At 39.0% G+C, this 13,446-nt stretch overlaps 1 long non-coding RNA gene across 4 annotated transcripts in view; it reads right to left on the bottom strand.

Annotated features, from left to right (window-relative positions):
* LOC111091981 overlaps window positions 1–13,446 on the bottom strand; it is a 94,586-nt gene that overhangs the window by 47,066 nt on the left and 34,074 nt on the right. For all 4 annotated transcript variants that reach the window (XR_005376718.1, XR_005376715.1, XR_005376716.1 and 1 more), the window contains one exon: window positions 4,840–4,931. This is a non-coding gene — a long non-coding RNA (uncharacterized LOC111091981). The remainder of the gene's footprint in view (window positions 1–4,839; window positions 4,932–13,446) is intronic.

The raw sequence follows: 13,446 nt of genomic DNA, 5'->3' as shown, positions 1-13,446 counted from the left end.
AGGGGTAGCTGCCTAACTAACTGAATCACCCAGGCACCTCTCCATTTTAAACACATAATCAAAAATAAAATATAAATGTCAAATGATAGTTTACAAAAAAAAAAAGGAAACTCTTTCAAATGGCCAGTGTACCTTATCAGTGAACATTAAGGAAAGGCCAAAGACTCAGTGCTGATGACACAGATGCAGATGTGGCTAATTTCTTGGAATATATGGAAAAGTAAGACCTCTCAAATATATATACTAAAATCTTCCCAAGGAGTGGGGGGTGTCTGGGTGGCCTGGTTGGTAAAGCATCTGCCTTCAGCTGGAGCCTGTGATCCCAGGGTCCTGAGATCGCCACCCCCTTCCCCACTCTTTCTCTCTCTCTTTCTCTCTGCACTCTTTCTCTCAAATAAATAAAATAAATTAAAAAAAAATCTCCCCAAGGAAATAGGCAACATTGCCATCCATGAGGAGTCAGCCCAAATATCAGATATAATAACACAATACAAAAAAAAGAGCAATGTTCTCTATTTCTATGGGGAAATATAAACTATTCATATTACAGTAAATGAAAGAAAAAATGTCTCAGGAAATATTACCAAAGTATCATGAGAAAGGTGAGAGGCATGGTGTGACAAACAAGAAAGAAAGGGGAAAAGGAGGAGGAGAAGGAAAGCCAGAGAAGAGAGGAAGCTTCGAAGGAAGGAAAGGAGAAAAAAGGAAGAATAAAAGGAGAGAGGAAGGAGGAAAGCTTTTAAAAGGCAGATTAAAAAAAAAAAAAATCCAGTTTGGAAGCAAACAAAAGAAGCAAATTAAAAGGCAGAAAAACAGTCCCTGAAAGGGCTTTACATTATAGCAGAACTTAAAAGTGGAGTAAAATAAGCACCTGGATACTAAATAATGAAGCAATATAAAATTTAAGAAGTGTTATGGCTAAGAAAATAAGGGTTAAAAGGTCAGTGGAGAATTAATAAAGTTAGAAATAGTGAATAATAATGGTAATAATAGTTAACATTTAGATAGCAGTGGCTGTCAGGTACTGTTCTAAATACACACACACACACACACACACACACACACTCAATCCTTAAAGGGACACACTATGTTACACCTAACCTGACACCATAAAAAAAAATTAATTTGACACAGAGCAAAGACTTACATGTGAAAGAAAAATCAAAGAAGCTTCCAGAGGAAAATATAGCAGACTCTTCCTAACTTTAGGGTACACAAAGATTTCTACACCAAAAAACTTAACGCAAAAAACTGACAAATTAGACTTGTGAAAGTTGAGAATTTCTGTTCACTGGGGTGCCTAGCTGACACAGTTGGTGAAAACATGCGACTCGATCTCGGGGTTGTGAAATCGAGTCCCATTTGGGCGTAGTTTACTTTAAAAAAAAAAGAATTTCTGTTCATCACATAGTGAAAAAAAGTAGGGCACAAAGTGGGGAAAGACCTTCACAACGCTGATTTTTCACTTGTGTGAAAAATATACAAAGAATGATAGAAATCAGGAAGACAGGGAAACCTGTTTTGAGAAATAGCAAAGGAGTTGAAGGGACACTTCATAAAAGAAGATCGGGGGACGCCTGGGTGGCTCAGCGGTTTAGCACCTGCCTTTGGCCCAGGGCGCGATCCTGGAGACCCGGGATCGAGTCCCACGTCGGGCGCATCGGGCTCCCTGCATGGGGCCAGCTTCTGTCTCTGCCTCTCTCTCTCTCTCTCTGTCTCTGTGTGCGTCTCTCATGAATAAATAAAATCTTTAAAAAATAGAAGAAGGGGGCATCCCTGAGTGGCTCAGCGGTTCATCGCCTGCCTTTGGCCCAGGGCGCGATCCTGGAGTCCCGGGATCGAGTCCCGCGACGGGCTCCCTGCATCCTGCATGGAGCCTGCTTCTCCCTCTGCCTGTGTCTCTGCCTCTCTCTCTCTATCATGAATGAATTAAAAAAAAAAAATAGAAGAAGATGGTGCGCGGGCGCCCCAGGGCGCCCCCCGTCTGGCTGCGCCTCCCCAGTGCCCGCCCGCAGCCCACCCCACCCAGGCACGCGCCTCCCGCCGGGCCGGCCCCGACCGCCCTCCACATCTTTCCCAGTTGCAGCCTTGGGAACCCCCTGGGCCAACGCGGAGGCCCCAGCAGCCACCCGCCCCCCCTTTCTCTGGGCTGCTGCCTCCGCGGGGTTCCAGGGGCTCCGGGGCACGCGACCCCCCCCACCCCCGCAGCGGCTGAGCCACCCAGGCCCAGGCCGAGCAGAACCCGCGCCTCGGCCTCGGCGAGCTCCTGCGCGTGCTGAAGCCTCCTTCCCCCCACCGAAGCCGCTGCGGTCCTGGCGAAGAGCCTGAGCTGGGCCCCTGGGGTTCTGTCCCCAGGCCCCATCTCTGTGACTGCCGGGAGAACCGCTTCCCAGGTGAGGACGGGAGATTCATCAAGATGAGAAGATGGAGACCACCTGCCTCGCCTCCTCGGGCTGGCGGCCCTGTGAAAGGCTCAGCCTCTGGCCTGAGAGCGCGCCCCCAGCCCAGCTGCCTTGGAGGGGCCCCTCTGGCGGGCCCCCGGTGCCAGGGCTTTTGCCTGAGCCTCGCTCTGCAGCTACTAGGCCGCTTTTTAATTGCTCTGGAGCCCTCGCCCAAGCTGGGAGGAAATGCAGACAATAAAGCTTTTTGCAACAAGAAAGGGGAAAGAAAGAAAAGAAAGAAAAGAAAGAAAAGAAAGAAAGGAAGGAAGAAAGAAAGAAAGAAAAAAGAAAAGAAAAGAAAAGAAAAGAAAGAAAAGAAAAGAAAAGAAAAGAAAAGAAAAGAAAAGAAAAGAAAAGAAAGAAGGAAGGAAGGAAGGAAGGGAAAGAAAGAAAGAAAGAAAGAAAGAAAGAAAGAAAGAAAGAAAGAAAGAAAGAAAGAAAGAAAGAAAGAAAGAAAGAAAGAAAGAAAGAAAGAAAGAAAGAAAGAAAGAAAGAAAGAAAGAAAGAAAGAAAGAAAGAAAGAAAGAAAGAAAGAAGAAAGTCAAATGACCAAGAAGTATATATAAAGATGCTCAATGTCACCAGCCATCAGAGAAATGCAAAATAAAACCTCAGTGACTCTATATCCGCATAAAAATGTCTAAAGTGTTCAGGGCTTCTGTAACTTAGTACTGGAGAGCATGTTGAACAACCAGGACACTCTGTATGGCTTGCAGGGAGATGGAAAATCTCCATAAAGACAAATGTAAGGTTCCACTTCAAGTCAAAAATGGCTGTTTGAAAGGTAACTTATTCAACACTGGAAATCTTGTTACATACGCTGTTTGAAAGCCTATAAACTTATTTTTTTGTTTTTAATTGATTTATATTTCACATACACTGAAGAAATTTGGATTATAAAAGAATTCTGAGCTGGAGGTGTCTTTCTTTTGTAATATGAGTAAGCTACCTTGTATTTGTTTTCTAATTAAGTATAACAGTGTATAATTGACATGTCAACATAATCATTAAGACAGCACAAATATAAAGAAAATAGTTAATAATTTCATTCAATCTCCTCCCTTTCACATTTCCATTCCCTTGAAGTATTGTGTATAAAGAGCCCAATATTTATCTTCCTACGTTCTTTTCCAAACTCAAATACAAGAATTTATAAAAATAACAGATGTTTGTTTTCTTTTTTTTTTTTTTTTTTGACCATGGAAATCAACAAATGATTGATTGATTTATTGATTGATAGGAAGCCAGTTGCTTAACATTGACCAGCACACAGTCACTGTATCCCTAGCTCCTTTAATACTCAGAATATAATAAATACTCAATTAATATTGATTGGTTGAATGAGTGAATGACAGGTTTCCATTTAATCTCAGATCATCACCCATCACACAAGCCTTTGCCCCCCACATTCCCATGTCAGCTCAAGTGCTTCTCACTCCTTGGAAACAGAACAAGGCTTTAGTTCCTGAAGGCTGGGCTTCCAACTTCTTCACCCTGCTTTGCATCTGGGGCCTGTCCATGGGGCCTCCCTCAACTTTGCTGTCACAAAGGTGGGAAGACTTTTCAGTCAGGTGTTTGAACTGGATGCCCCATTTCCCTTAGGACGGCAGAGAAGTTGTGCAGCCAAGCAGTCAGCCTTGCTGAGTTCAAATCTTGACTTCTCCACTTACTGGCTGCATAACCTTGAGCAAGTCATTTAACCTCTTTAAGCTTCATTTCTTTGTTATGTAAGGAATTTCAACAATAGTACTCAGTTAATAGGATTTTCAGAGGGATCAAAGTGAGTATTTGTATAAAGGACCTGGCAAACGGTAGGCACTCAGTAAGTGTCAGCTGCTATTATTATTCCATTTGCTTGCCGTGGGAGCCGAAAGGTCTGTAATCAATTGACAGCACAGAAGACCAGAGCTGCACATAACCTCAGCTTCACAAAAATACTGGAGTGTCCCAGGGCTCTCTGTTTTTGAATCTCTCCTGTATTCCTTTATTTTCTCTAGCTTAGATGTTTGTTTTCTAAAAAATGGAATGATACTGTATACATGTTTCTTAAACCTGTTTTACTCACTGAATAATATACATCATAAATAACCATGGAGGTCAACACATACAGAACTCTCTTTGGAGTAAAATCTTCCATCCTCTAGATGCTGGGAATTTCTGCCAGTGACAGCAATCTCTCCTGGGCACTACTTTGGCATCAGAGAACTGCCTCACTCAAGGTAATGCTTCCTCCTGGTGACTGCCTGCAGCCAATGATTGACTGATGTGGGAATACAAGGGCCAAACTTTCTCACCTGGGGATAATTCTGAACAGCTTTCTCAGCTCCAGAGCACCCTCAAAGGGTTTCCAAAGCCTGGAAACCTTTGTGGGTCAGCTTGTCTTTCTGCCCAGTCTTACCTTTTCCCACCTCCGAAGTAGGGTATCTCCTGAGACCTCTCACCAAAAACCTTCTTCATGCAACTCCCCCTCCGAGTCTGTTTCAACCTGACCTATGTGAGGGAGATGGGGAAATAAGTAAGTAAGACTGTAGAGAGATATTATATAGATTTTTATGATTTTAGTGCATCATAAATTTGGGCAATGATTCTCAAATTGTGGTGCTTTGAACCAGCAGTGCCAGCATCACTTGGAACTTGTTAGAAATGCAAATTCTTAGGGCCCGCCCCAGAATATTAAGTCAGTAACTCTTGTGGAAGGGGGTAGCTAAGGCATCTGTAGTTTAACATCTCTTCTAGGTGGTTCTGATGTCACTCATGTTTGAAAACCACGGGCATAAGGAATAAGATAAATTCAACACTCAATACCTAACATTGAAAACAAGAGGACGTGTGTCATTGATGGCAGAAATGATTATAGAGCAAGAAGTATAAAACTGAGCATTTAGCCCTCATTCTCCTATTTCTGGGCTACTATAAAGATTATATATTTATTGTGGAATCAGTTACTGAAGCATGTTAGAGGTGTACATATGTGGACATGAGGCTGCAGAGATAGTAATTTCTTTTCCATGAGACCAAGTGGCTTGGAATCGAGCAAAACCAGCCATCGGAGAGCCCTGTGATTACTCTTGATGATTAAATCCTTCTCTTTTTTTTAAATATATATTTTATTTTTTTAAAGTATCTCCATGGCCAATGTAGGGCTTGTACTCTAGACTTTGAAATCAAGAATCACATGTTGTACCAACTGAGCCAGCCACACACCCCTAAATTCCACTTCTTGAACCTACAGTGAACTAGATGGAAGCCCCACTGATTAATTTCTATTAAGAACTACCATGGCTGTCATAACCTGTCCAGGTTAAATATCTCTTATGGCACAGTGAGTCCTCAGCGATGGACTCAAGAGGAGAAAGGAGTAAACTGGATAAGGAAAGAACTTAATGTAGGTTGAGGGCTGACTTCCAAGGAGGGTGTCTGTCAATTCAAATTATAGCATTGAAAACAGTAGACATATTTAAATCTAGTAATCACTAACCAAGAAGCTAGACCTCTGTTTAATGGATTGATGTCACAAAAATCATCCCCACCAGGGCACCTGGGTGGCTCAGTGGTTGAGCATCTGCCTTTGGCTCAGGTTGTACTTCTGGAGTTCTGGGGTGGAGTCCTGCATCAGGCTCCCCATGGGGAGCCTGCTTCTCTCTCTACCTATGTCTTTGTCTCTCTCTCTCTGTGTCTCAAATAAATAAATAAATAAATAAATAAATAAATAAATAAATAAAATCTTTTTAAAAAATCACCCCCACTTAGAGGATGAGTGACCACATTTGGTATCCAATGGAGAGTAAATACGTTTTTAAATATATTTTTAAAAAATTCTGTATTAAAGCAGAAACATAGAAGACTCAAGGGCAGGAGTCCTAAATTCTAAACTGACGATTAGGAAATGCATCATAATTGAAGGAGAATTTCACCATGCTTGAAGACATGATCTGAGGGCCAGTAAAATCTATTTTTAGCATTGGCTAAATGAGAGCTAATGCCGTGTAACAGTAAAGTACATTATCAGTGGCATGTGACTATTTCAAACTTTGGGTTGCAACGCTCAGTTAAATCATCTGTGTCTGCAGGTCAGCTGATCCAGGCTGAGTTTGGTTGGCCCACTCTCTCTCTCTCTATATATGTATACATATATACATATATATATAAAAGATTTTTAAAAATTTTTATTTATTTATAGAGACACAGAGAGAGAGAGAGAGAGAGAGAGAGGCAGAGACACAGGCAGAGGGAAAAGCAGGCTCCATGCAGGGAGCCCGATGCAGGACTCAGTCCCCGTTCTCCAGGATCACACCCCAGGCTGCAAGCGGCACTAAACCGCTGCACCACCGGGGCTGCCCAGTTAGCCCATTCTAGAATGATGTCTCATTCTAGAGCTCAGACTGAGGGGGGAGCAGCCACACAGGAAAAGCTCTTTTCATGGCAATGAGAGGCACAAAAGTGCTTGACTAAGTACTGAAGCACATTTCTGTTTACCACCCCGGCTCCAAATCTCCACCTGGCTAAACCAAGTTACATGGTTGAGCCCACAGTCAGAGTTTAGGGAAGAAGACTCTTCCCATGGTGATAGGAAAAACAGGAAAAGTATGTGCCATCAGGCCTGATTACCAAAAGGGATTAAATATTGGGGCCAATAATTCAATCTCCAACTTAAGTTACCTTAAGCAAGAAACAGAAACTGTTTTCTCATCAGCAAATGGCAATAACAGTAGCAAATCCCCAATGCTAAGAGGGACTAATAAATTGCTGGATAATCATAACTGATAGACAAAAAGGAAAAAGAGGGGCACCTGGGTAGCTCAGTGGTTGAGCATCTGCCTTCAGCTCAGGTCATGATCCCAGGGTCCTGGGATTGAGTCTTGCATTGGGCTTCCGGCAGGGAGACTGCTTCTCCCTCTGCCTATGTCTCTGCCTCTCTCTCTGTATCTCTCATGAATGAATAAATTAATTCATTAAAAAAAAGAAAATTGTCATTTGCTTATTACCAGGTATTTATTCCAGCCACTGTGATATGTCCTAGAGAGAGCTACTTATAGAGAACTACTACTACAGAGAGCTACTATAAGCTTAGAGTCTGATAAGGGGGAACCAAGATACAAAAATATAAAACAATGTATGTACAGTTTGTGAAAATTCATAAATCTGTATACTAGTGATACGTACATTTCTGATATAACTCAATAAAAAGTTTTGAAAATACCAAGTGTAACAGGTGAAGTGATAGGGATAAGTAGTAGGTATAATGATAACATGAAAGACAGAGTCCAACTCTGTTTATGTCCTGGAAGACCTCCCAGTGGAAAAGATGCATGAGCAGGAGTTTGAAAAGAAAAAGTAGAAAAGAGTAGAGGTCCAAGTGGTTGGGATGGAAAGTTAAGTGGATAGAACGTATTCAAGGAAGAGAAAACATCATCTACACAAAGTGGATGAACACTCAGTGCTTAATTCCAAATAGTGTGGGAATTAAGTGTATTTAGACCCAGAAGAGAAGTGAGTCAGAGAGCTAGGTTACACAAGAGAAGAGCAGTGTAGGCAGCAGCTTAAGTTCCATCTGCTGGTTAGGGTAGAGCTTATTAGATACTTTCAAGCCCTATTCACCTTGATCCTGGGACTGACTAGAGGCTGATTCTACTGAAAAGTTTTAAAATCTTTCCTCTAGGAATAGAAGACCAACTACCATAGCCCTAACTTGGATTTTGAGATGTACACTGTATTTCATAATCCTAGTAAGCAAATCACTTATTAAATTTTAGAAAAATAAATGAGTCGAGAAAAATCCTTATTTTAAATTTAAAGGATTCAGAAACAGAACAATTAATAATTTCAAAAAAATAATACTCTTCATTGTTAAAACTCTTATGAGGGAAATCCCAAGATGAAAACTAGTTTTACTAGAAAATTCTACCCAAACTTCAAGATACAGATAACTATAATCTTGAACAATAGATAACTCCCTCTAATTAATTTTATGAGATAGTATAACCTTGATACCCAAATCAGTAAGGACATAATGAAAAAAGGAAACTTGCAAATTGATCTCACTCTTTAATGTATCTGAAAAAATCCTAAACACAATATTAGCAAGTCAATTCCAACAGTGTAAAGTGAAGATATATCACGACCAAGTTGAGTTTATCCTGGGTGTACAACTGCATTTAAATTAGAAAATCGATTAATGTAATTCACAACATTATCAGGTGAAAGGGGAAAAAATGTGATCATCTGAGTAGATGCATAGAAACACTCAGTATAACTCAATGTATATTTATGATATTTAAAAAATATTATCAAACAAAGAATAGCTTGGATCTTCTTTAACCTCACAAAGAGAGAGACTGTGATTTGCCCTCACAGGCAATCTCCTTCTTTATTAAGTAAATAATCTTACAATTGAGGAGAGAATAGCACTGTGGGCTACAACAAAATGTTATTAATTTCACTTGTAGCTGGTTGTTTGTCCATGAAGCATAAAGTTAAATTTTATGTAAGATTTCTTAGAAGTCCTTCTAATGGAAACTGATTCTATTTCTCTCTTCTCTCTCTCTCTCTCTCTCTCTCTCTCTCTCTCTCTCTCTTTTTTTTTACTGGCTTCTTCCTTGTTGCTCCTAGAATGGTTGCTGTGATGACTGGAGACCCAGCAACTATTTGGAGCCATGAAATGACCTTGAAAGGAAAATTTGTGTAAGGAATAGTGGAGGAAAAGATTAAACAACTACATTTCTCATGATTTTATGTAACTGCTGTATCCATCATTGGACCACTTATTTCTGTACTATTTTAAATAATAGGATACATCTCCGTGTCAATAAACTACTCTTGTTTTGGATTTTCTAAAATCAAATTGCAACAACTCTAATCTGGACACTCTTACATAGAATTTGCCAAAAAGAAAGCTCAGGAAAAAGCATTATACTTCACAGTTAAATATTAAAAGTATTTATTTTAAAATCAGAGTCAAACAAGACTTAGGACTTCTGATTAGCATTGTACTGGAAATTCCAGCCAGTTCATAAGAAAATAGGTATAAAAATATAACTTTCCAAAAGAAGTAAAAAACTTTGTTATTTTCAGATAAGATTATTTTCTAAATAAAAAAAGCAAAATAATCTACAAATAAATCGTCCCTCTACCTCTGCTTCTCCCTCTCTCTCTTTCTCTCTCTCAAATAAATGAATAAATAAAATCTTTTTAAAATTTGCACTAGAACAATTGGCTATTTATATAAAAGAAGATAAAATCAATTCAAAGTATATTATGGGCCTAAATTTCAAATTGAAAACTTTTAGTGCTTTACAGAAGACAATAGGGTAAAAAGTCTTTATAATTTTGGTATAAAGTAATAGTTGTTTTTAAAAACATACAAATGAGGAGCTCCTAGGTGGCTCAGTTGTTTAAGCATTTGCTTTGGGCTCAAGTCATGATCCAGGGGTCCAGGGAATCAAGCCCTACTGGAGCTCCCTGCTCAATGAGAAGTCTGCTTCTCCCTCTGCCCCTGTGCTTCCTCACACCTCACCCTGCTCATCCTCTCTCTCAAATAAATAAATAAAATCTTGAAAAAAAACCATACAGGGAACCCTGGGTGGCGCAGTGGTTTAGTGCCTGCCTTTGGCCCAGGGCGCGATCCTGGAGACCCGGGATCGAATCCCACGTCGGGCTCCCTGTGCATGGAGCCTGCTTCTCCCTCTGCTTCTCCCTCTGCCTATGTCTCTGCCTCTCTCTCTCTCTGTGTGTGACTATCATAAATAAATAAAAATAAATAAATGAATAAATAAATACATACATACATACAAATGATGAAAGCATCATGAACATTACAGAATTTTTACAACATGAAAATTAAATTTTTTTTCATGAAATGATTTTCTGAAGAAATGAAAAGATAAGACAAAGCAGAGATAAAATATTTACAACTCTTGGAATTGACAAGGGATTTAGTATGCAGACTATATAAATAATTCCTGTAATTCAATTGGAAAAAAGACCCAACAGAAAAGTAGGCTAAATTACTGAACTGGCTTTCACAAAAGAGAAAATGTGAATGACAACAAGCATATGAAATCATGGTAATCTTACTAATAATAATCAAGGATATGCAAATTAAAACCACAATGAAATATGCTTTTATTTAACACAATTGGCAGATAATTTAAAATCTGACAATACCAACTGTTGGTGAGGCTGTGGTGTAATGGGTCTTTACTGTTGTTGGACATGTATATTTCTACTACCATTTTGGAAAAAAATTGTAAGGCTTGAAAATATGCACAATTGATTAGCCAGAAAGTTCTTCCCTAGTGAAAACCCAAAATGTTTACATGTATATTTTAGGAGACAAACACACAATTGATAGAGCAGTATTATTTTTTTAGTAAAATACCACAAACAACTCAAATGCTCATCCACAGAACAATAGATAAATAAACTCCAGTGTATTTATAAAAAGGAATGCTGAATAATGAATGACTGAACTACAACTATACAATTAACATGGAAAAATCTGTAGTAAAAACTTTAACCAAAAGAACAAACTCCAGAACAGGACATACAATACAATATCATTTTATTAAAGTTCAAAACCATGTAAAAAAATAATAAATTTTAATCATAAATACTTATGTGCTAAAAGATAAAGAAAGTCATGGGAATGAAAAGAATATTGCTACAAATGGAGTTCACCTGTGGATATAGAGTAAAGAATGGCTAAGGAAAAACAGGGACCTCAAACATGAAGGCAAGGTACCATTTCTTAACCTGAATATGAAGGTTTTATAAATTATTATTCTTTACATTTTTAATATATAGTCTTCTGTATGTGTGAAATATTTCATATAAAAAAAAAGCTGGGGCACCTGGATGGCTCAGTAGTTGAGTGTCTGCCTTTGGCCCTGGTGATGATCCCAGGGTTCTGGGATTGAGCATCGCATCAGGCTCCCTCTGTGGGGAGCCTGCTTCTCCTTCTACCAATGTCTCTGCCTGTCTCTCTGTGTCTCTCATGAATAAATAAATAAAATCTTAAAAAAGAAAAGGCAAACAACAAAAAGTGACAACTGCTCACAAATGACTACCAAGGTCTATGGACATAATTCCTTTTAAGCAACTAATGTTCTAACAACTTTCATGACTTCCTCTGGGTAAAAATGATGGCTTCTGACATCATTTGATTACAACTGTCCTTTTCCCAGTGGATATACTGCGGGGTAGGATTTTACTTCTACCATCTTTCCCAACAGATTTCTGATAGAACATTTAAACAGTAAGTAAACATTGTTTCTGGACAGTGATTTCTCACAGGAATTTTCAAAGTATGTTGTGCTCCTTGTGTGTGTGTGTGTGTGTGTGTGTGAGTGCGTGCATGAAAAGAACAAATTACGTGTAGGAATAGGAAATTCAGGACCTTAATAGAAAATATAATAATAATATATAATAATATTGTCAATATTGTTAAAAATATATTTTAACTATATTTTAGTTTAAAAGTATATTTAAGCAGGGCAAATTTCTGAGTTTCAAATATATTTATTCATTTGTCTTTATTGTAACCCTATGAGATAAGAATTACTATCATAGTTTATACTGTTATGAGGAGACTATATTTTCTGAAAATTCTCCACACTATTTTAATCCCAAATTTTCCTCCAAAATGAGAAAGAACACTCCCGTGAGTGATGCTCAGGGACCTCAGACAGTAAACATAGCTCTCTGAGAATTTTAAATAGTTGATTGGATGATATTCCATTGCCTGTTGCCTGGCTCTTGTGTCTAGCCAGCCCTCACCTTACTAAAAAGAAGATATCCAAATGTCCATTTTACCATAAGTAAAATGCGAATAAGACCACAGTGAGGTGCTAAACATATCAACTGAATTGCTAAAATGTAAAAGTCGGATACTATCAAGTTTTGATCTGGGTGTAGACTGATTATAACTCCCATGTCCAGTTCATAAAAATATGAATTAGTATAAGCACTTTGGAACAGGCAGTATTTATTAAGTTTAATATATGGGTACCTTACAATGCAGTATTTCCATTCCTATGATACAAATATGTGCATGCAGAAGCTTAATTAAAGATATATACTAGAGTGTTCATGGTAGTAATATTTTTAATAGCCTAAAACACAAAACTACCAAATGCTCATCAAAAGTTAGATGAAGAGTAAGTTGTAGTAATTACACACCAACCAATATGGTACACTATTGAGAATGAACCATTTACAAATCTCAGAAACAACATTGAAAGAAAGAAACAGATGCATATAAAGCACGTCTATAGACAGAACAACTCTACTAGGTAGGAATAAGGATGGTGATTCCTTGGTGAAGGGACGGTGTAGGGATTGGATGGAAGGAGGGCCTTCTGGAGTATTAGTTATGGATGTGCTAAGTTTGTGAAAATTCATCAACGTGTATAATTTTCAAACATGAACCTTTATATATGCATGTTATAGTTTGATAAAATTAAGTCCCAGCTTGGGATGATCTGACAGTCTGTCCAGGTGGAGACTCTCACCTGCCTGAGACAGAAAAATAAAACTCAGGAGAGAGGTGAAGCATTTCTTGGATTTTGATGAAGTGAAGAAATGTAATGGGTGGATTTACTGTGAAGCAAAAGACATGCTTAAATTTCAGGGCTCCTCCCAGCCCTGGACCATACCACTTCAAGTCACACTAACCCTCAGGTATGAAAATCTTGATCTGTCTTTGAGAAACCTCATCCCTTACTTATTAGTTGTTAGAGTTATCCCAGCCTTCATCTCCTTCCTCCTAGGGTTTATTTCCTTAATTCTGAGTTATTCAATCTGGAATACTTCCCTAGAGATTCTTAAAGAACAGTTCTGTTTGACTTTGGTGTTCTAAGCTTCCCCAGAATTGGGGCACCTGTGTAGCTTATTCGGTTAAAGCACCCAATCCTTGATTTCAGCTCAGGTCATGATCTCGGGGTTGTGAGATCAAGTCCCCAGTCAGGCTCCACACTTAGCACAGAGTCTACTCGAGATTCTCTCTCTC

This window comes from Canis lupus, chromosome 23 (genome assembly GCF_011100685.1).
Source record: "Canis lupus familiaris isolate Mischka breed German Shepherd chromosome 23, alternate assembly UU_Cfam_GSD_1.0, whole genome shotgun sequence".
Taxonomy (NCBI): Eukaryota; Metazoa; Chordata; class Mammalia; order Carnivora; family Canidae; genus Canis; species Canis lupus.
The sequence above is the reverse complement of the archived record's forward strand: the minus strand, read 5'-3'. Positions and strand labels throughout refer to the sequence as shown.